Source organism: Coenobita brevimanus, chromosome 111 (assembly GCF_032717465.1).
Source record: "Coenobita brevimanus isolate Jiangsu-jjx chromosome 111, ASM3271746v2, whole genome shotgun sequence".
Lineage (NCBI taxonomy): Eukaryota > Metazoa > Arthropoda > Malacostraca > Decapoda > Coenobitidae > Coenobita > Coenobita brevimanus.
In genome coordinates, this window is record NC_137064.1 from 12,346,525 (window position 1) to 12,367,623 (window position 21,099).

The 21,099-nt window shown below is 42.1% G+C and overlaps 1 protein-coding gene and 1 non-coding gene across 2 annotated transcripts in view; both read left to right on the forward strand.

Annotated features, from left to right (window-relative positions):
* The window catches only part of LOC145417820 (glutamate receptor-like), a 276,977-nt gene that overhangs the window by 71,091 nt on the left and 184,787 nt on the right, over nt 1-21,099 (forward strand). The window lies entirely within an intron of this gene.
* Nucleotides 6,119-6,237, forward strand: LOC145417931 (5S ribosomal RNA). The gene has a single exon (XR_013900593.1). It is a non-coding gene; the product is annotated as a 5S ribosomal RNA (ribosomal RNA).

Consider the following 21,099-nt stretch of genomic DNA (forward strand, 5'->3'; position numbering starts at 1 on the left):
TAATGAAATTAATGAATCATAGCCCTGGATTATGAAACTCTTGCTGTTGGTTGTGAACTACAGCAGAGCCAAAATGTGGCGATATTATGTTTCTTATACCATTCGTATTGTGTCAGTGTCCACCGAAATACTGCATCAACATGGATTAGGCAAAAACCACGAGACGGTATGGTAATCAGCTGTTGAAAATGTAGGCCACTATCAAAAGAAAAGGTCAAGCTATGAGAGGATCTGTAATTATTACTATGCATATTTTCGTTGTTTTATAGTCATCATAAATATATCTGATTTTACAAAGGTATTTACAGTATAACTGATATGATTAATGAATAAAAAAGAAAGTATCGCTATATATCACTGCATGACATCCACGTTACTACAGGGCTACTTTTCTCTTGTCCTAGCATCACTCATATTGCGATATTTATTGTCTATGGTATCATTACTGTCCACGAAGTAAGCACAAATACTTGTTTTAGTTATTGTACGCATCATACCTCGGGTAACATCCTTCAGGTGAATCTTCGAAAATGCCAAACTTGAATTTACATTATTTTTAATACACTAAAGTAATGGAGAACTGTTGTTGCAGAAGTCCATTCTCTGTTAAAAAAAAAAAAAATACAGACTGCTAGGCAATTTTAGTGATGGACGCAGCCAAGCAAAATAAATAATTATCCTAAGTGACGACAGCAGCCCTAAAAGGATGATATATATATATATATATATATATATATATATATATATATATATATATATATATATATATATATATATATATATATATATATATATATAAACGGATTCAACTTTGTACACTGCGTTCTTCTCCATATTACTCTTGGAACGGCATGGCAAGCACTTTGTGCACATATATACTTGGAAAAAAAAAAAACGAAAAAAAAAAAAATAAAATGAATCATTATTGTGTTTGAAGTAAATGAGCACACTGGCTCGGAAGAAAGAGCACTCACAGAGCGCAACACCTGCACCCATCAATTGGTCTGTTTAAGAGGTGAACATTTGACTTTGTCCTGTGGCCCTGAGTAAGGGTGGGTATTAATACTATCTTCATATTTTACCCCCCTCAAAATACGGACACAGTTAAGATATGAAGGGAAAAGTTGTTTTTATTATTTTTATCAGGGTGTAACCCCCATATACATGGCCTCGAAAAGTAACAAATGCCGGCAAATATGATGAAATTATCATATTTGACATGTCAAGACATATTAATTACCTTTAATGAATTATACTGGCATGAAATTCATATAATACAGCGCACCCTTACTTATTATACTGGTACATAAAAGGATATGCCAAAAAACACAAAATTATCGTCAAATATGAACTACATGAACTTTAAGTGTGGGGACTACCACCATTACAGAATAAAACTTGTCACTACACAGTATTGTCAAGGCCATCTATGGGTCTGTTTAGGTCATCAATACTGACCTCAGCATTTGACACAATATTGTTCAAATACAGCTTGAGGTTTGTAGCATATGATTCTTTAGGACGCTTCTTTCGGTTCTTCATCAGTCTCAGAATATCACTACTTTTTGGTAGGAATAGAGTCATATCCCTTGCATACCTTAATTCCAGATATAACATTTCAATTTTTGAACTGCTGTCTTTATGTGATGCAAGATACTAATTAACCTGCACTGAAGATGTGAATGGGCCTCCCATGGTTTTTTAGTGTTGCCAAGTCTTTATTCTTTCCTCTATGAAGAACAAGGTTGGCAATTTCTTTGTCTTCGAGACCCTTCTTCTTCAGTTCTTCTTGCTTTGTATTCCACTGAAAATACAGCTCAGAAATCTCACTTCCCCTGCGAGTAAGTTTACCATACTGCTTGTAGGATCCTGTACTTGCTTTTTCTATCAGATCTCTTGATTCGGACTTGACCTGTGGCCCTTCTTCTGGATGGTTCATAGTTGATAAATCCAACGCTCCTCTCTGTAGCGAGATTATGAATTGGGGCCTGCTCAAGCTTGTCGTTGTCCATTTTGACAAGGCATCTGAGGAACCCTCACACATTCCCCAAATTGAAATATATCTCCCTTCTGTTTTTGGAAGGCCTTTGCTAAAAATGGAAGCATGATCTTCAACAACTCCAAAACCTGTGGCTTGTAATCCTGTGCAACCATTTCAACTGTTCTGCATATTTCATTATCATACCATGAAGGTTCTTCTGTTACAAAGTTAAGGCAGGTTTCTTCACATTCATTTTATAAGATTCTGATTCCATCAAATCATGATATATTTCTTTGAATGCTGGAATGAGTTTTGAGTAGTTTGTTGTACTAGACGCAGTGAGGGATAAAAATGTCTCAGAAAGATGTATTCCAAGAAGAGCGACAACACACAACATCACTTTTAAAAAGTTCAGATCTAAGAAGCATCGAACAATGCATGCCAACTGGTTCTTAACATGCTGGAACTTCTCAGGGAATGAGGCAACATACTGATTGTGATACAATGTGATAGCACAAGTTAGCGCTAATCGACTGAAACGTTCATCTTTTAAGCTCACAGATCTGTTCTTCCTAGGTGAAAAGTGCATATGAAATTCACTAGCCTTATTCCAGGGCTTATGATCAAAGTCATGTTTTATGAGCCTTGTAATGCAGACCAGTGTTTGTTCTGTGCCTTGTAATGCAGTCCAGTGTTTGTTCTTTGCCTTATGATGCAGGTCAGTGCTTGTTCTGTGCCTTGTAATGCAGTCCAGTGCTTGCACTGCTTGTGGCATTAACAAGAAAAGTTCGAATAGATCTTGTCATGTCCAATTATATCTTCAAGTTCTGCCCAGTGCTTCACAATCACACGATTGAACATCAGGCAGGAGCGAACATTACAAAGCAAGTGACCAGGCACTTTCTCTGAACCAAGCTGTTTTGCAACCATGACTTATGCGTCGCAGTTATGAGCTGTTTGACCAGTGATGATGAAGTCTGTTTTCTCAAACAGTGATGTAGTGTCCACACCACTGGCTGAAGAAAGAATCTGCAAAATTGTCACCTTCAACTCGGCTAGGTTTTCTTTGCCTTCTAAAGCATATTTTGGTGTTGGAAGTGTTCTGTATGTTTCATTGACAAAGATACCCTGCACAGTAAATGAGCTAATCCCCTGTTTTTTGGAACCATCATCTGCATAGGTTACTGTCGCATTTCCATCTGATGACATGATTTCTTTAGCAATATTCTCAAGCGCCATCATCTCAGTACTCTTCCCTGCATAACTAATGCTCTTTTCTCAGGAATAGTATCACTGATTCACAGTGATACTTCCAGTTCCTTCAAAACAGCTTATTAGCCATTTCCACAACTGCTACATCTGCTTAGTTTTCAGACATATGGTAACAACATGCCGAAACTCAAGGGACATCAGATCGCCCACGGGACCAGAATCTGCAAGCACTCGTCTCCTTTGATTGGTTGATCATCTGAATTTTTGTCAGACTCATCAGCAGTATCCCCATCTCTTGAAGATTCACTACTGTTACTGCTATCTATGGTTGATACTGTAGATAAATATTATTCATCATCACATTCCAAAGACATTCTTATTTTTTCCATGGCATTTAAATCTTGTTTCCGCCTTTCCATTGTTTTTGAAAATTGCCTGTCAACACTGTCTTCACAATACATTTTTCTGTCAGTTCTTTGATCTTCTAAGAACTTCCACTCAGTTTCAGGCATTCTAATGCCATGAAAATCTTGAAGTTTCTTTCGTTGGTCAGAATTCTCACAAAGTATATCAGACGGTTTTTGGCTTGCTGACAGGAAATTTACAACTTTTGTATGGAAGACATAATTCTGTCTTTTTTTTTTTTTTTTTTCTGGTTTACACTAATTTTACAAAATCTTCACAAAGCTGAGGGATCTGCTTCTTTATATTCTTTGTCGAAATGGTATAAAGGTTACAGAACAACCAATGGTCCTACAAGAGTGATGCTACCAAGCTTGCAGCATTTCCTTTTGACCTTTGTTCGTGTCCTGCACGTTTTAGACGAATAAACTGTATCACTTCGATGACATTCTTCTCGGTTGGAAGGATCCCTTTAGGTAATTCATCAGATTCAAAGAAGTCTGTACCTACCAAGTCTTTTCTTCCTCTTTGAGCTAGTTTCCACAGCTACCATGGTTAATCACCTACAAAAAACTATAAAATAAAGTGAATATATATATATATATATATATATATATATATTATGCTAGGTGTTTTTAGGCCGACTTCTCGTCCTAGGAACACTAGCTGAGCCGGGGTTCTCTTTCGAGACTGTAGCTAGAACACACAACGAGAAGAGCAGGACAAAAAAACTATGGACAACAAACTTACTCGTGCATTATCTCAATTACAATTCACAGTGTACAATATGAATGTAAGTAACACACAGTACACTATTCAGTCTCAGATACACTAGGCAGACTAGAGGGCTCTGACTGGACTGTAGTATATCAGTATCACACAGGATACTATTCAGTCACAAGGACACTAGACAGACACTGTACACAAGATGGATGTATCACACAGTATACTATTCAGTCACCATCACAATATGAAAACAGGCATCACACAATAAACTATGCAGTTACAAGGGCACTAGACAGACACAGTACACAATATGAATGTAAATGACACACGGTATACTATTCAGTCACCAGGTCACTAGACAGGCACAGTATACAATATGAACACCAGTATCACACCGTACATTAGTCAGTCACAGTTACACTAGGCAGACTGGAGGACTCTGACTGGGCTGCAGGACTCTGGTGCCCTACAGGCGTCGGCAAGGTTTGGGAGGGGTCCCGTCAGGTATTGCTTCTCGCAAGGGCCACGGGACAACCCTCAGGGGCGACGTCATCTTCTGTGGGCTGCTGCTGGGCGTGGTGAGAGGCCCTCTGTTCGTGGGACCTTGCTGGGTGGTCTGGTCCTCGGGGCTCAGACCAAACAGAGAGAGTAGGCGTGCCTGTCTGTGCCTACCATGGGGAGGAGGTCGCTGTCGTCTAGGGGTGGGGAGGTCGTGCCCCGGGGTTGCAGGGGCACTTCAGGTAGTCCGGTGTCTGTGGTCTCCCTCCTGTTGGGCTGCCGTCAGGGTTGAATTGCGGTGTCACCTCCCGCGGGAGTCCATCAACTGGTCGTCTCACCTGGGCGCTGGCTGTACTGCACACACTCCCGGGGTCAGCACAGGGCCTCGCCAAACCTCCTCCAGACAGGAAAGCTCCTCCTGGGGGTTGCCTCTGCAGTGAGAAATGGAGGAGCATCCTGCTCGGCTACAGGAAGGGTGAGCCATGCAAGGGTCGTCCTCCACAGGGGAAGTCTCAGGGGATGAGAGACATTTGGGGGAGTGTTTCTCCCTGGCGTGGCTGATGGCCATCGCCGAGGTCCCGTGGGCAATAAGAGGAGGGTGCCTGATGGCTGTCCTTTCCCTCTCGGTGTGGCTGGAGGCCATCACCGGGGCCCGACTTCCTGGCAGGACCATGGGCTAGGTGCGACTGAAGGCCATCACCGGTGTCCTACACAGGGAGTGGCAAGCAGTTGAGGTGTGGCTGAAGGCCTTCATCTGCCTGTGGGTGCAGCTGAAGGCTGTCACCGAGGTCCGACTCCTGGAGGCAGCTGCAGAAGGAGAGGGGGCGTTACCGTCTCTCTCCGAGTGCAGGTGAAGGCCATCACTGGTTTCCGCAGGGGAGAGGGGTGGTTGCAACAGTTGAGCGGCTGAAGGCCATCTCGGTATTTGTGTGGCTAAAGGCTGTCACTTGTTTTGTGCGACTAAAGGCTGTCACTTGTTTTGTGCGGCTATAGGCCGTCACGGATTTGTGCAGCTAACGGCCATCACTTGGGTACTGCTTGGGACTGAGTATTCAGCCCCACCTCGAACCTGGCAAGGGCTGGTCTGGCTGGAGGGTAATGCCCTAGCACTGAGTAGTTCCCGCTGGGTCTGTTGGGGGGAATAAGGGCGCAAGGTAGTAGGCCTATACTGCCTGGGTAGTGTGCGTGCTCTCAAAGCCCGTCCGTGGTCTCATCCTGAGGTGGGGGTCGTGACATCCCGGTGGTGTCTCGTAGCAGTGGGTACTTCACCATATATATATATATATATATATATATATGGCCAACGGCCATACCACGTTGAGTACACCGCTTCCCGTCCGATCAGCGAAGTTAAGCAACGTTGGGTCTGGTTAGTACTTGGATGGGTGACCTCCTGGGAACACCAGATGCTGTTGGCATAACGTTCTCCCTACGTGTCAAGTGGGGTTAGTGGAGGATTAGTGTCCCTCCCTGTAAAACAATTAACTCTAAGCCTTGGCCACCCCGTTTGGGATACATGGCGTCTGGCAATGAATGAATGAATATATATATATATATAAGGGTGGTTCAAAAAAACAAAAAGTTTTAATTTTGTAGGTGATGGTATTTTTATCCCATTCCTTGGTCTAATAGAAACTCAGTGACATCATTTGTAATAAAATTAAATTTCGCCCTGTGGTTCCTCATCGAGCTCAAAAATTGTGATGCTATTTTTGTGTGTGTGTGTGTGTGTGTGTGTGTGTGTGTGTGTGTGTGTGTGTGTGTGTGTGTGTGTGTGTGTGTGTGTGTGTGTGTGATTTTAGCTTACTGTGTTAATTTTTATGCAAACCCGTTCAACCTCCATATCCTTTTGTTCGTCGTGATGAGAAAATGAGATCTAGGACGATCATAAGCACCAAAAACATTGACAATCCAGGATAGTTTTCTACCATCTCACTGGGATCAGTACTAACCATCATCAATATTCTACAGTGGAACAAGATGTAATAGCTGTAGAAAAATAGTTTCATTCTGTAACTGCAGATTTTTTGGTAGTCTGATGAGTCTGATGTCAAAGCATGGGTGATAGCAAAAAGCCTGTGATTAAACATAAAACATTACAACAAGATACTCAACGTTTTTTGGTGGGATATCCAGCTAACTCCATCAGTGGTTCCAAGCTTCCTACTGCCAGAGAAGTCCTACATTATTTCTTTCATGTCAATGAAGCATATGGAAGCAGGCAAGAAGCTTGTAAAGCTACTGTTGACAACCTCCTGAAATTTTGGGCCATGGCTAGAATCACGACAATTTGGCCGTGTAACTGTGTAAGGAAGCTGGAAGCACGTTGACAGGAGTGGAATGGACTGAATCGCAACAGTCCTACCGATCCTGGCGACAAGAGGTAAGCTTTCACCCCCGAAACTAGACTAACTCTGGGACATTGGTGTGCATGATGCCATTGATGAAATAAAACGGTATCAATTGTTGTTATCAAAAGATAAGAAAGAAGACATCAGGTTTTATATGGACCAACAATCGGCAAGACTTGCAAACATGAATGGAAATGATAAAATCCTTCGGCTTAAAGTAGCACAACAGTTGGCAAGAAAGAAAGCACAAAATCTACCTTCGACTTTTTCAGCTATACCTGCTGCAACTTCAGGGCAAGAGGCATTTGATACCTACATGAAATATTCTACAGATCCTCTGGGAGAAATTCCAGATAGCTCATTTATTCCGCCTACGAAATGGTGTAGTGATGGTACGGTGTCACTGAAACAGCCATGTAAGTTGTTCCAGTCTTCTCCAGTGATGACGATGGTTCATAGATTGTGTATGTCCAACAACCAAGTGACTGGAATCGTCAGTGCAGTCCTGAAGTCGGCTGTACCACCAGTTGATTTCAGGGAGTTCACCATCTCTAAGGTAACTTCGCTGAGGCACAAAACATCCAATCGACACAAAATGGTCAAAAAGGTAATGGACAGTTTTGTTCCCCCAAATTATGCCACAGTGCACTGAGATGGGAAGGTCATTAAGAACTGTCCAGGTACAGTGGAGCACAGACAAGCAATCCTCATTTCTGGAGGTCTCGACTACATAAAAAGGAAGCTACTAGCAGTGGCAGAGCTCGAAGATGGGACTGGTAAATCCCAAGCAAATGTGACAATGGATGCCCTGAACAATTGGGAAGTACTTGATGCTGTTGTAGGGCTTTGTTTGTTTGTTTTTTTTTTTTTATATAAATAACAGAACGGAGGAAGGAAAAACAAATGGGTAAAAAAAAAAAAAATCCATACACCAGATTACTGGTGTCCTCTGTTCATAAAATATCTGTAACAATTAGACTTGAACAGTTGTGGGTTGAAATTTGGAGGAAAACAACTCTGGGGAAGCGAGTTCCAGAGAGATGCAGTTCGGGGAATGAAAGAATTCTGATAGGCAGAAGTTCTGCAATATGGGTGAGTGACATTCCAGTCATGAGCGCTACCAGATGCCCGTGTAGCACAAGGGAAGGCATAGAGAGGTGGCACCATGGACGCAACTTCGTCTGAGCATTTGCTAAAAAAATATCTGTAAAATAATGCAAGGGAGGCAACATTCCTTCTTACTTGCAGGGCAGGTAGTTTATATGTAATGGCAGGGTTGTTAATGATTCTAACAGCTTTATTCTGAATTTTGTCTAGTTGTCTTAATGCAACCTCTCCACAACAATTCCACAAGAGTGAGCAATATTCAAGCTGAGAGCGCACATCACTCTGTAAATTATAGCTAACTGCTCATCGGTGAAGAAGATATGGACTCTGTACAATAATCCAAGTTTCTTTGAGGCGGTTTTTGCAAGTGATCTGACATGAGAGGTCCAGCTGAGGGCACTGTTAAGTGAGACACCAAGAATTTCAATACTTTTGGAGATGGGAATATTAGTAGCACTGAAGGTAATGTACGAATCTGGGAATATCTGTCTATTAGTAAACTGTATATATTTAGTTTTACTAGCATTAAAAGAGACAAGGTTGTTTTGTCCCCATTCACTGATTGTAGCTAGATCTTGATTTATGGAGATGGCTGTACTGAGTTGAGAGGTAGAGATATTAGACTTTGTAAATGGATGTCTGAGTGTGAATGAACTATGTAGTGTTGAGTCATCTGCATATGAGTGAACGGGATTGTGAGTGACAGATAAGAGATCATTAATATGAACCAGAAATAGGGTTGGCGCCAGAACTGATCCCTGCGGCACGCCGGCGTTAATTGAGTGGAAATTCGAATATACATCATCTACTTTTACTCTTATTTTCCTGTCACTAAGATAAGAAGAAATCAAAGAAACAAAAGACGTTACGACACCACTGCCAGCAACACAGGACGATTTCAAGGTAGACTTGAAAGGATGTTGGGGAAAAAGCTGCTACGACTAGAAAGCAGGCACCATGTCCTCGAGCTACTGATAGGTGCGGTTTCAAAAAGACTTTTTGGAAGGAGTACAAGTCCATTTGAATCAAAGTTCGAAGAACTGAAAAAGAATTGGTCGACAATAAATAAGGAGAAATACATAATACTTCCGGTCAACAACGAGTGGTTAATTGACATCCAAGTTGAAGTTTTCGCTTACATTCAAGAGCAGAACAAAAACGAGAAATGCTTTTTGTGGAATGATTATCGGGAGGTAGGAGAACTGACACCGACAGTACTCGGAGTCATCGACATTTCAGAAGACAAGTTCTGCCGTCTGGGTGCCTACCATCATGCACGTTGGATGTCCAAGCTGATATATTACACCAAAATGTATTTGTTTGGCGACCAACTGAACCTTGATCAGGAACTGAAAGCGTCTCTGAAAAGGATGGTACAATTTACCAGCCTAGAATATGTGCAGCCCTGGCTCAGAGCTACAGTCACTGCAGATGCTCTGGTCAGTGACCTGCATCTCTTGCAGCACCTCCTTAAATACAGAGCTGTTGACCAGAAAGTGGCAGAAACAGCCATAACTGTCCTCCGTCGGCACACATACTATATGAAACCAGAGACTGTTGTACTCGCCATGTGTAGCACAAGGGCATGTGAAGAGGAAAAAAGAAAAATTGCACAAAAATTGTCCTTCATTCCAGAACCTGATGATTACGATGAACAATCAGCAACTTTTGTTGACATCAGCACAAAGCTGGTGAACATCCTTGATGAGAACTCGTGGCTGCTGTTCAAACTTTTAAATATCTCTCCTACATGGCTGGACAAACCTGTCAAAGAATGGAATGACTGCACTGAGTATAAATGATTTAGAACATTTGTCGCGGAACTGAAAGTCACCAATGACGTGGCAGAACGTGGTGTTGCTATGATACAGGATTTCGCTGACAGAATAACGAAAAATGAAGGTAATCTACAGTGGTTGCTGCAAATAGTTGAAAACCACCGCAAAAATTAAAGAACGTCAAGAAAATCACTCTAAACCAAATGTAAGTCCCAGGTCAACCACTGACATTTAACGAGTCTGCAGCTGTTTTGCCTGTATGTGCAAATAAACGTTTGTGATATAAAATATGTGATTTTTACTCCTTTCCTCCTCATTTTCTCATCAAGACGAACAAAATGAGATGCAGGTTGCATGGGTCTGAATAAAATTTAACACAGTAAGCAAGAATCACAAAATATTATCATCACAATTTTTGAGCTCGATGAGGAACCCCATGACGAAATTTAACTTTATTACAAAATGATGTCATTGATTATTAGACAAAAGAATGGGAAAAAATACCATGACCTACAAATTTAAAACTTTTTGTTATTTTGAACCACCCTAATATATATATATATATATATATATATATATATATATATATATATATATATATATATATATATATATATATATATATATATATACTTAACTAATTGTATCTTAATGGGAATGAGTCAAGCTCGCACTCTCCCATGTCTTCAACCATTTTCATCATGCATCTCCTTAAATGTATGAATTGGTTTGGCACACATTATTTCATTCGGTAGTGCATTCCACTGATCAATTGCCCTATTTGGGAAACTAAATTTCCTTACGTCTTTATCGCCTCTCTTTTTATGCAGTTTTTTATAGTGTCCTCTAGCTGATGCTTCCCCATAGGATATATATTCATTTATGTCTATTTTCTCCTTCCACAATATGCATTTATGTAGCATAATCATATTTCCTCTTTTCCTTCTCTCCTGTAGTGTTGGCAGATTCAGTTTTTCTAGTCTTTCGTCATAGCATAGATCCCTTAAGCTTGATACCCATCTTGTAGCGGCCCTTTGATATTTTTCAATCTTACCTATGTGTTCTTGAGATGAGGATTCCAGACTACTGATGCATTCTCCAGGGTTGGTCTGATGAAAGATGTTATTACATTTCTTTGCATGTCTTCATTTATGTATGTGAATGCTATTCTCATATTTGCAAGCAATGTACACATGTTCCGTACCTTCTCACTTATGTGGTCAGCCGGCAATAGTCTGTTATTGACAATCACACGTAAGTCCTTCTCTCTTTCTGATATGTGTAGGATTTTACTTCCTAACTTATAATCCCAATCTGGTCTTTTCCCACTTTTACCAAACTTGATTACATGACACTTGTCCACACTGAATTCCGTTTGCCATGTATTACTGCATTCATGAAGTTTATTTAATTCTTCTTGTAGTGCTTTACAAGAGTCTGTGTTAGTAATTCTCCTTTGTATTTCTGCATCATCAGCAAACATATTTAAATAGTTTTCATTTCCAGTGTTACTGTCTGTGTCATTTATATACACTAAAAACATAACTGGTGCCAACACTGAACACTTTGGAACTGCGCTAGTCACTTCCCTCCATGATGAGTAATTTCCCCTTAGTACTGTTTTCATTTCATTTTTTCTTAAAAATCTTGCATCCAACAGTATAGTTTGCCTCAGATTCCTCCTTGACAGTACAGTTTCCATAAAAGTCTTTGGTACAGTATTCTGTCAAATGCTTTCTTGAAATCTAAATAGATACTGTCCACTCATCCTTTTTTTTTCTGTAATGTTTCTGCAACTTTGTCATAGTAGCTTAATAGATTAGTAACACATGATTTTTCCTTTCTGAAACAAAATTGCCTTTCTATTATCATATTGTGTTCTTCTAGATGGTTTACCCAAATTTTTCTTATCAACTTTTCCAGTATCTTACTTACATCACTGGTTAGTGATACTGGTCGGTAGTTGAGTGGATTTTCTTGAATAAGAGAACAATGTTTGCTTTCTTCCGGATATCAGGTCGATTATCTTGACCCAACGATTCATTGAATATTAACGATAATGGTCTACTTAACTCCTTTGCACATTCATGTAGCACCCAGCATGAAATTTCGTTTGGACCAGTTGCTTTTCCTTTGTTTAATTTACTTAGCTACTCGTGCATTTCTTTTTCTGATATTTGTATATCTGGCAATATGTTTGGGCATGCATGTTTCATATCATCCCTCTCAAAATTATTTTCTTCTGTAAAAACTGATTGAAAATTCTTATTTAGTGCTTCACAAATATCTTTTCCTTGTGTATAGCGGATCCCTTCATCCGTAATGGATTGTATTTTATCTTTTACTTTGGTTTTGCTTCTGATGTAGCCGTAAAATAGGTTCGGTTGATCACTACTTTTGTTTATGATATCTTCGTCAAACTGTTTTTGGGCTTCTCTCCTTATTCTTGTATATTCGTTTCTTGCCTGTTTATAGTTGTTATATGTCCTCTCATTATTGTGTCTATTCCACGTCTCTTTTTTCTTTTGATTTTTTTTTTACATTTTTTATTAAACCATTTTGTGATTTTCACCTCCGCTTCTTTGTGCCGAGGGGTGTAATTTTGGACTTCTATTTCATAAAGTTCACAGATTTTTCCATGTATAACATTTAACTCTTGCCTATAAGCTCTTTTTCCCAATCTTTTTCTAAGAAGTATTTCTTTAGGTCATGATAGGTGCCCTTTTTGTAGTTAAGGCTCTTGTTGTAACTGCCATTACTGTTAACTATGTCATATACAATCGTGAAGTTGCAATTTAATACTGCATGGTTGCTTTTGCCGAATGGAGGGTGACACATAATATTGTCAATATCATTTTCTTGCCTAGTAAATATAAGATCTAGTACTGATGGTATGACAAGTCCTCTTTTCCTGAAGCTTTCTTTTACATGTTGTGTTAGGAAAAACTCCTGCACAAGGTCCACGAGCTTTTGGTCCCAACAGCTTTCCTGGCTTTTTATACCAAGAGTATACCAATTCATATTTGTATTGAAATCTCCAGATAGTATAATTCTTTCAAATTTTTCCTCCATTCTATGTAGTAATGCTCTTAAACTCTGGATCGTACTCTCTGCCAGGTCTTCATATTTGCCTTTTTCCCAAATGTTTGACCTGGGTGGCATGTATAAATTTGCCACAATTACTTTGCCTTTAGACGTACTACTGTAATCTCTACTGTGATCAGTTCTACCTGTGAGGGTATACGTAGTTCTATTTCTTTGACTTGCAGAATTTTCTTTATTAATAATATAATTCCTTATCCTGTTTTATAGTTCCTATCTCTTCTCCATGTATTGTATTCGTCTAGGTTTAGGGTATATCCTTGATGTTAATTTTGTTTCATATAGGCAAACAATATGTGGTTCATTTTCTTCAATATAATCATTCATCTCTAGTAATTTAGATACCATTCCATCTACATTAGAGTACATCAACTTAATCATCTTGTTTACATCATCTTCTTTACATACTTGTCATGACTTGGGTCTACTACCTTCCTCCTTTTTATTTCCCTCCTGTTTATGTACCACTTTCGTACCTGCAATCCAATTACTTTGTAAAAAAAAAAAATGTATTCTTCTCTTCCTCTGATCTTCCCTCGTTCTTTGTTTTTGTCTCCTCCCTCTTCTCTTTTAGTAATTCCAGTTCCTCTTGAGTTAGGCATCTTTTTATCCATACATTTTTGAAACCCTCCTTTTCCATAAGTTTGTTTGCACTTTTTGCTATTTCCTCCACAGTGTTTAAACTCTAAAAGGTTACTTTCAGGGGCCTTGATTTATTTCTCTATTTCCCTAGCCATTTGTGTTCCTCTATGTCTTTACTAAAGATTTGCTCTGATACTTCCTTCGGTATGCTCATTACATTTGCCACCTCCTTTTTGCCTCTCGAAATCTTGTTTTTTATTTCTTCCTCCTCTATACCAGTGATTACTATAGTCCAATTGCTTTAACGTCCTGTATTTCAAAAGTTTTCGAGTCAATTCTCAATACAAAAATTTTAAGGCATCTTTCCTATCACAACCTTCTTTCCGATCGTCAGTACGGGTTCCGTCAGGGACGCTCCACTGGCGATCTTCTCGCCTACCTTTCAGACTCCTGGTCATCCTCCTTTCGGGACTTTGGCGAAAGCTTTGCCATTGCACTTGACATCTCAAAGGCTTTCGATCGAGTCTGGCATAAATCTTTAATTTCCAAACTGCCCTCCTAGCTTTCTATCCTTCTATCTGTGCCTTCATCGCTAACTTCCTTTCTGGTCGTTCTATAGCCGCTATTGTAGACGGCCATCGTTCTTCTCCTAGATCTATCAACAGTGGTGTTCCTCAGGGCTCTGTCCAATCACCAACTCTCTTCCTTTTATTCATCAATGATCTTCTATGCTGTACATCTAACCCTATCCACTCATACGCTGATGACTCCACCATTCACCTTTCCATTCAGTTCCCGCAACGCCCATCTCAACAGTTACTTCAACAAACAAGGGATGAGGCTATGGCACACCTAATGTCTGACTTGGCTCGTATCTCTGACTGGGGTAAAAATAATATGGTTGTTTTTAATGCATCTAAGACTCAGTTCTTACACCTATCAACCCGACAAAATCTTCCACAGGTATACCCACTAATGTTTACTAATATTCAGCTTAATCCTGCATCATCCTTGAACATTCTTGGGGTTTCATTTACTCGGGACTTATCTTGGAAAGATCGTATTACATCTCTTGTAAAATCTGCTTCCAAGAGATTGGGTGTGCTAAGCCGACTCCGCTCTTTTTTACCCCTGCACAATTGTTGACTCTATACGAGGGTTTTATCCGCCCCTGTGTGGAGTACAAATCTCATGTGTGGGGAGGCTCCCCACATACAGCTCTTCTCAATAGAGTGGAGTCAAAGACTTTTCATCTCATTAACTCTCCTCCTCTTACTGACTCCCTTCAACCTCTGTCTCTTTGCCACACTGTTGCATCTTTATCTCTTTTCTATCGCTACTTTAATGATCACTGCTCCTCTGAACTGTCTGCTTGCATTCCTCCACCTCTACGATGGGCGTGTAGCACCCGTCTAGCAGCAAACTCTCATCCCTTTTCTGTCCAACTCTCTAATGCTAGAGTTAACCGTTACTCCCAGTCTTTCATTTATGCAACAGGTCAACTCTGTAACTGTCTCCCTCTGTCTGTATTTCCTGCTGCCTATGATCTCCAGTCTTTCAAACGCAGTGTGTCCAGGCAACTCAAAATGATCGGATATTGAATTTGGCACTCTATTGTATTTTGTTTTTCTCTTAGAGGGAACTGTTACTGCGGGCTCATGGCCTTTGGTTCCTTCTTCCTCGCATATATATATATATATATATATATATATATATATATATATATATATATATATATATATATATATATATATATATATATATATGTGTGTGTATGTATGTATGTACGTATGTGTAAAATAGTGAACACTGGAGAAATAGTGAGATACAGAAAATCCCTGCATATAACTACCTTCACAGGGTATATACAGGGGGGGCTGGAAGGGGTTAACATTTTTTAAACAAATATGCTAACATCTGCTTAAACCGGGTACCTGGTACGTAATTTAAGCGGGGGTGGACCTTGAAAATTATTCAGAAAGTTTATTAGTACCCACACCTACCCTGATCTTCAACCCATTGCTCTGAAAATCAAATTGCATCATTCTTTCCTGACCCTTAAATCATTCAGCAAGTTTGGTTCCAATCGGGTCAGAATTCTGACCTGACCCTGTCCCATTTCCATGACATTTCTCGTTTCTCTATTATTTGGAAATTTGACAGAATTGTTCTTAAACCGTGTAACTTTCACCCCAAAACCTTTCACAAAGATTGGTGTAAGTCTAATAAAAACTATTTTATTTGGTCTTGTCATGCGACCTTCACTTTTGACCTGTTTTTAAAAACTATGGACCAACTCTTTAGCTGGTCCTCAGCCTTTGCATCAGGTTTGAGCCAAATCAGATAAAAGCCGTTTCAGGTATTTTGTTTACAAACAGAGGCACGGGTCGAACTTTGACCTTGCAGTGTAACCCTAACCTTTAACCCATTGCCCTCACGTTTGAACCACTTTGTTCTCGTATTACCCTTATCCCTTCTACAGAGTTTGGTGGGTCAGACTCTTGACCTCGCCCTTTGACCATGATCTTTGGCCTATTATTCTATAAAACATTAGTTCAGCATCTTGGTTCTCTCCTTACTCCTCTACAAACTTTAAGTCGAATAAAAAGTTTTGGGTTATTTTGCACACACACACACACACACACACACACACACACACACACACACACACACACACACACACACACACACGCACGCACGCACGCACGCACGCACGCGCTCGCGCATGTCAAGCAGAACATAGCACTCGCTCCTGCATCACAAGCACGGATGTAAAAATCATTCTTATAACTACCACAAGTTTTTTGGATGTGGATGCTTGTCTTTTAGCCCCTAAGTGGCCGCCGGCATCAGGCGACACTTTGGGCCGTACTATAAAAAACAAGAGTTCAGGTGGTCCAGAGGTGAAGTTCAGTCGTCAGACGTTCCTGAGCGTCAGTCGACAGTAACTAGACTGGGCAAGAATGCGCTGCATGAGCGTCAACAGAGCTCGAATATCGAATGTTTCTTCTGTTTAATAAACCAGACACTTCGCTAACCCATTCTAAACTGTTATTTTTATGTAGGAAATAAGTATATATGCGATAGAATTGGTAATGCGTTAGAAATGGTAACAAATGATGGAACGCATGGAGAGGATGCATTTACAAGCGAGATACAGTATACTACATAGGCGAAGATTGAATTATGATTTATTCTCCTTTTGAAGCTATTTACGTGAAATAATTATTGAGATTATCCAGAGCTGAATTTATACGAGCAAAGTGATTGTATTATTGCATACTTCATACATTTCCATCTTATGTTTCTGGACAGCTCATCAGCCATGGATTAAGCAGTAGTTTATCCTGATTGTGTGAACTTATACTCATGAAGCAGTATATCATGTGTTCCTAAATTTATATTGCAAGATGTAAATACAGTACAGAGTTATTGGAGAATTATTTTTAGCATGGAGACTGCTTTACTTCATTACAAAGCTGGTTGAATGGTTACATTCATTGCAGCACCAACACAAGAGGGATGCAGTAACACTTCCCCATTGTTATTCAGCAAATTCTTCCCACACCTATCATTCAGCCATGACCAGCAGACCTTATTGGAAAATATAGGTTATCAGATGTGTGTACGGTAACAGTTGTTCATTCAGTTTCTATATACAGTACGTAGCTATAGTTATTTTTTTTTTCTTACATTATTGTCACCTTCCTAGGTTCAGGTATTACAAGTAAATTTCCAGTTTAGCCCAGTAATTATACTACTCTGATATACCTTTCCCTTCAAGCAGTATGCAATGATTTCGTAAGTTACATGGGACAGTCTTTCTTTTTCTGTCCTAGTCTGCTAGGTATGCTTTCCTCTTTTCCCAGAAATCATTCTACCTCTATAGTACTTTCATCCAGTTCTGTTTTATACATTTTCAGACTGTTTATTATTCTGTTTTCCTATCTTTCTCCTAAACTGGTCATATGCATGATGTTTATCTCCATTAAATATTTAGGGTGTCTCATTCCTTCCTGTTTGTCAGTCAATGCTTTACTGCACCATTCATGCTATTGTATAACCCTTCCACCTTAACCAATAATCCATGCATTTCCTACTTCCACCTACTCCTTCATTACAATAACTGTCATCTGTTTGTAATTAAATATTGTTTATTTTATATACAGTATGCATGGTACACGCCACTTCCGTAGGCCTGTAGCTATTTACAAGTAAGAAAAGCTCTTGAGATAGAAAGATGCCTCAGGATTTTTTTTCTTTGTTATAAATCTAATGAAATAATCTGCATTTACTAAAAAAAAAAAAAAAAATCTTAAAAGCCAACACACCTACAGTATGCTCGAATCTCAGTGCCTGATTGAAACGTAAATATTTCAGCCGCATCCTAACCAACCATTTCACTCATATCTGGTAACCTTACCTAACCATCTTAACTACATCAGCTTACCAATTTTTTTTGGTTCAAAACGAATTACATTTTTCAGTAAAAACTTAAGTGACTGCACATACTTGTTGGTACTTGTTATGCTGTGTTCTTAGGTCGACTTCTCGTCCCTAGAACACTAGCTACTGAGCTGGGGTTCTCTTTCGAGACCGGAACTATAGTACATAACAAGAGGAACAGGACATAAAAACTCGGCTGACCAACCTTACACATATATTACCTTAGTTACAATCAGAATAAGTACAATATTACTAATATACACAAATCAGGCTAAGAGGACACAGTTGGGCTAGTTGACTCTGGCACGAGCTGCTGTGGGTCTGGTTTGCCTTACAGGTGACACCCGGGTGTGGGAGGTAGCTCGTCAGGGGTGCCTTCCCATAGGAGGCACGGGACTACTGCTGGGGGCTGGGTCGTCCGTGATGGGCTGCTGGTCTGCGTGGAGTGATCCCCTTCCCTAGTGGGACCTCAGTGGGGAAGACGGCCCTCTGGGCTGTGGCCGAACAGGGCAAGCAGGGGTACTTGCCTCTGCCTGCTCCTGGAGGAGGACTGCCTGGTGGCGGGGCTGGGGAGGTCATGCCCTGGACTTCTAGGGATGCCCCTGGGCGACCGGGGGCTGCGGTCTCTGCTAGGTCGAGCCGCCATCAGGAGCTGCCTGTGAGGTCCCTTCCTCATCAGTGAAGGGCATCGCCCGGGTATTGGCTGTAGGTCACTGATCCCCAGGCTCGTGTTGGACCCTCACCAAAGCTTGTCCAACTGCAACTCCTCTAGGGAACTGCACCTGTGGGGAGAGAGAGAGAAAGGCATCCTGCTCGACCTCTGGATGGGTGGTGGGCCAAGCCAGGGACTTCCTCCAGAGGGGTAGTCACAAGGGCAGTGGACAGAGGCTGTACGGTGGTCGTCCCTTCCTTCCCGGTGCGGACGGTAGCCATCACCGCGGTTCTGCCTTTCTCTGGGTTGTCAGCCAAAGAGCGGATGGTGGCCATCTCTTCCTTCCCAGTGTAGACAGTGGCCATCACCGTGGTGCTGCTCCCAGGAGTGGCTGCAGCCGAAGAGCAGACAGTGGCCGTCTCTTCCTTACCGATGTGGACGGTGGCCATCTCTTCCTTCCTGGTGCAGACGGTGGCCATCACCATGGTGCTGCTTGGAACTGTGCTAGGACAAGTCCCACCACAATCTTGGCGAGGGCTGGTCTGGCTGGAGAGTAGTTTACTAGGACTGCGTACCTCTCATTGGGTCTGCTTGAGAGGAAAAGGAGTGCATGATGGCAGGGGATGTAGGGCCATCTGGTTCAGATCCCTTAAGTGCTCTACGTGCCTCCCCGTGCCTTCCCCTATGGTTGGGTATTTCGCCACCCTGCTCATATTCCCTCCTTGGGGTGGGTATTGCACCACCCCTACTGTGGCCTCCCTTTGGGGTGGGTATTTCAGCACGGTTGGTGGGAAAAAAGTCACGTCCCCGTGGCTGGAGGTGATAGGTGTCTGAGGTAGTGGTCCAGTGGGCCAGTGTGATGTGGTGGAGGAGAGTGATCTAGTGGTGGGTGTGTGGATTGGGTTCCTGGTGCAAGGTGTAGGTGAGGTGGAGGGTGGAAGTCTGTGACGTCTTCAAGAGGAGGCAAAGGAGTTGAGATGTCCCTCGGATATGCTGGTGTTTACCCGGGGCAGGGGTCCAGGTCACTCAACATATCTTCATTTCTGGAGATGGTGAGTGGCCGACGTCTCCTGGCTGAAGGCTAGAGATGGGTGAGGTGACCTGAATTTAAGGAGGTTGCCAAGGGCTGGTGGAGGTGGTTGGCTTGGTGGGTGCTGGGGGTGCTGGGGGTGTGGGTGAGGGTGTGGATGTGTATCTAGCTGGTGGGCAGGACAGCCAGCTGGATTTGATAGTGGCAGTGGTGAGGACGGGTGTGGGTGAGGGTATGGATGTGTATCTAGGTGGTGGGTGGGAGAGCTGGCTGGATCTGGTAGTGGTGGTGGTGAGGACGGGAGTGGGTGAGGGTGTGGATGTGTATCTAGCTGGTGGGTGGGAGAGCTGGCTGATTCTTGTAGTGGCAGTGATGAGGACAGGTGTGGGTTGCAAGTAGCTTGGACCAGGTGGTAAGGCAGCCGGGCATGGGCAGGTGGTTGATTGTCTTGGTGGTGGAGCATGTGGAGTGGTGGTGGTGGCAGTGGGTGAGGGGCTGGTGCGTGGGGCATGTCGGGGGGGGAAACTGTGTGGTGGTGGGTGACGATGTGGTGGGTCCACGTGGTTAACTGGCTGGGCGTGGGCGGTTGTTTGATTGTCTTGGCGGTGGAGTATATGAAGTTGTGGTGGCGGTGGTGGGTGAGGGGCTGGTGTGTGGTTTGGTGTCGGAGGTGGTTGGGGAGTGGGTGTGTGCGGGGGAAAACTGATTGGGTGTAAGGGTGGTGGTGGGTGTTGTACAGCATTGGTGACATGGTGAGGTGATTGGGGGGGGGGGCTTTCTGGAGGGAGTGGGCCTGCACGTCCGATGGTGGCGGTGTGGCAGCAAGTGCTGGGGTGGGAGATGAGGTCGCTGGGGGTGAGTGGGGAATCTGTGGTGAGGGTGTGGAGTTGGTGGAGGGTATGGTGGGAGGTGTGATTTGGATGGGGGAGTGAGTAACGGTGAGGAGTGTGATGGTATGAGATAGTAGGTGTATGAGTCATTTGTGTGATCAGGGGAGGCGGGTGGAGGTGTGGCATGCTGGGTGGAGGAGTGTGGCATGGCTGAGAGGTGGCAGGTGGGGGGCAGAAGAGATGCACATGGCGATTGTGATATGTGCTGAGTGTTGTGATATTGGATGGTGGAGACCATGTGGCAGCCTTGGGTAGCTGGTCTCCGTTGGGCAGCTATGAGTTGTTCCCGCATGTCATGAATGAGGCACCAGTGATTACATTGTGAAAATTCCCACGGATCTA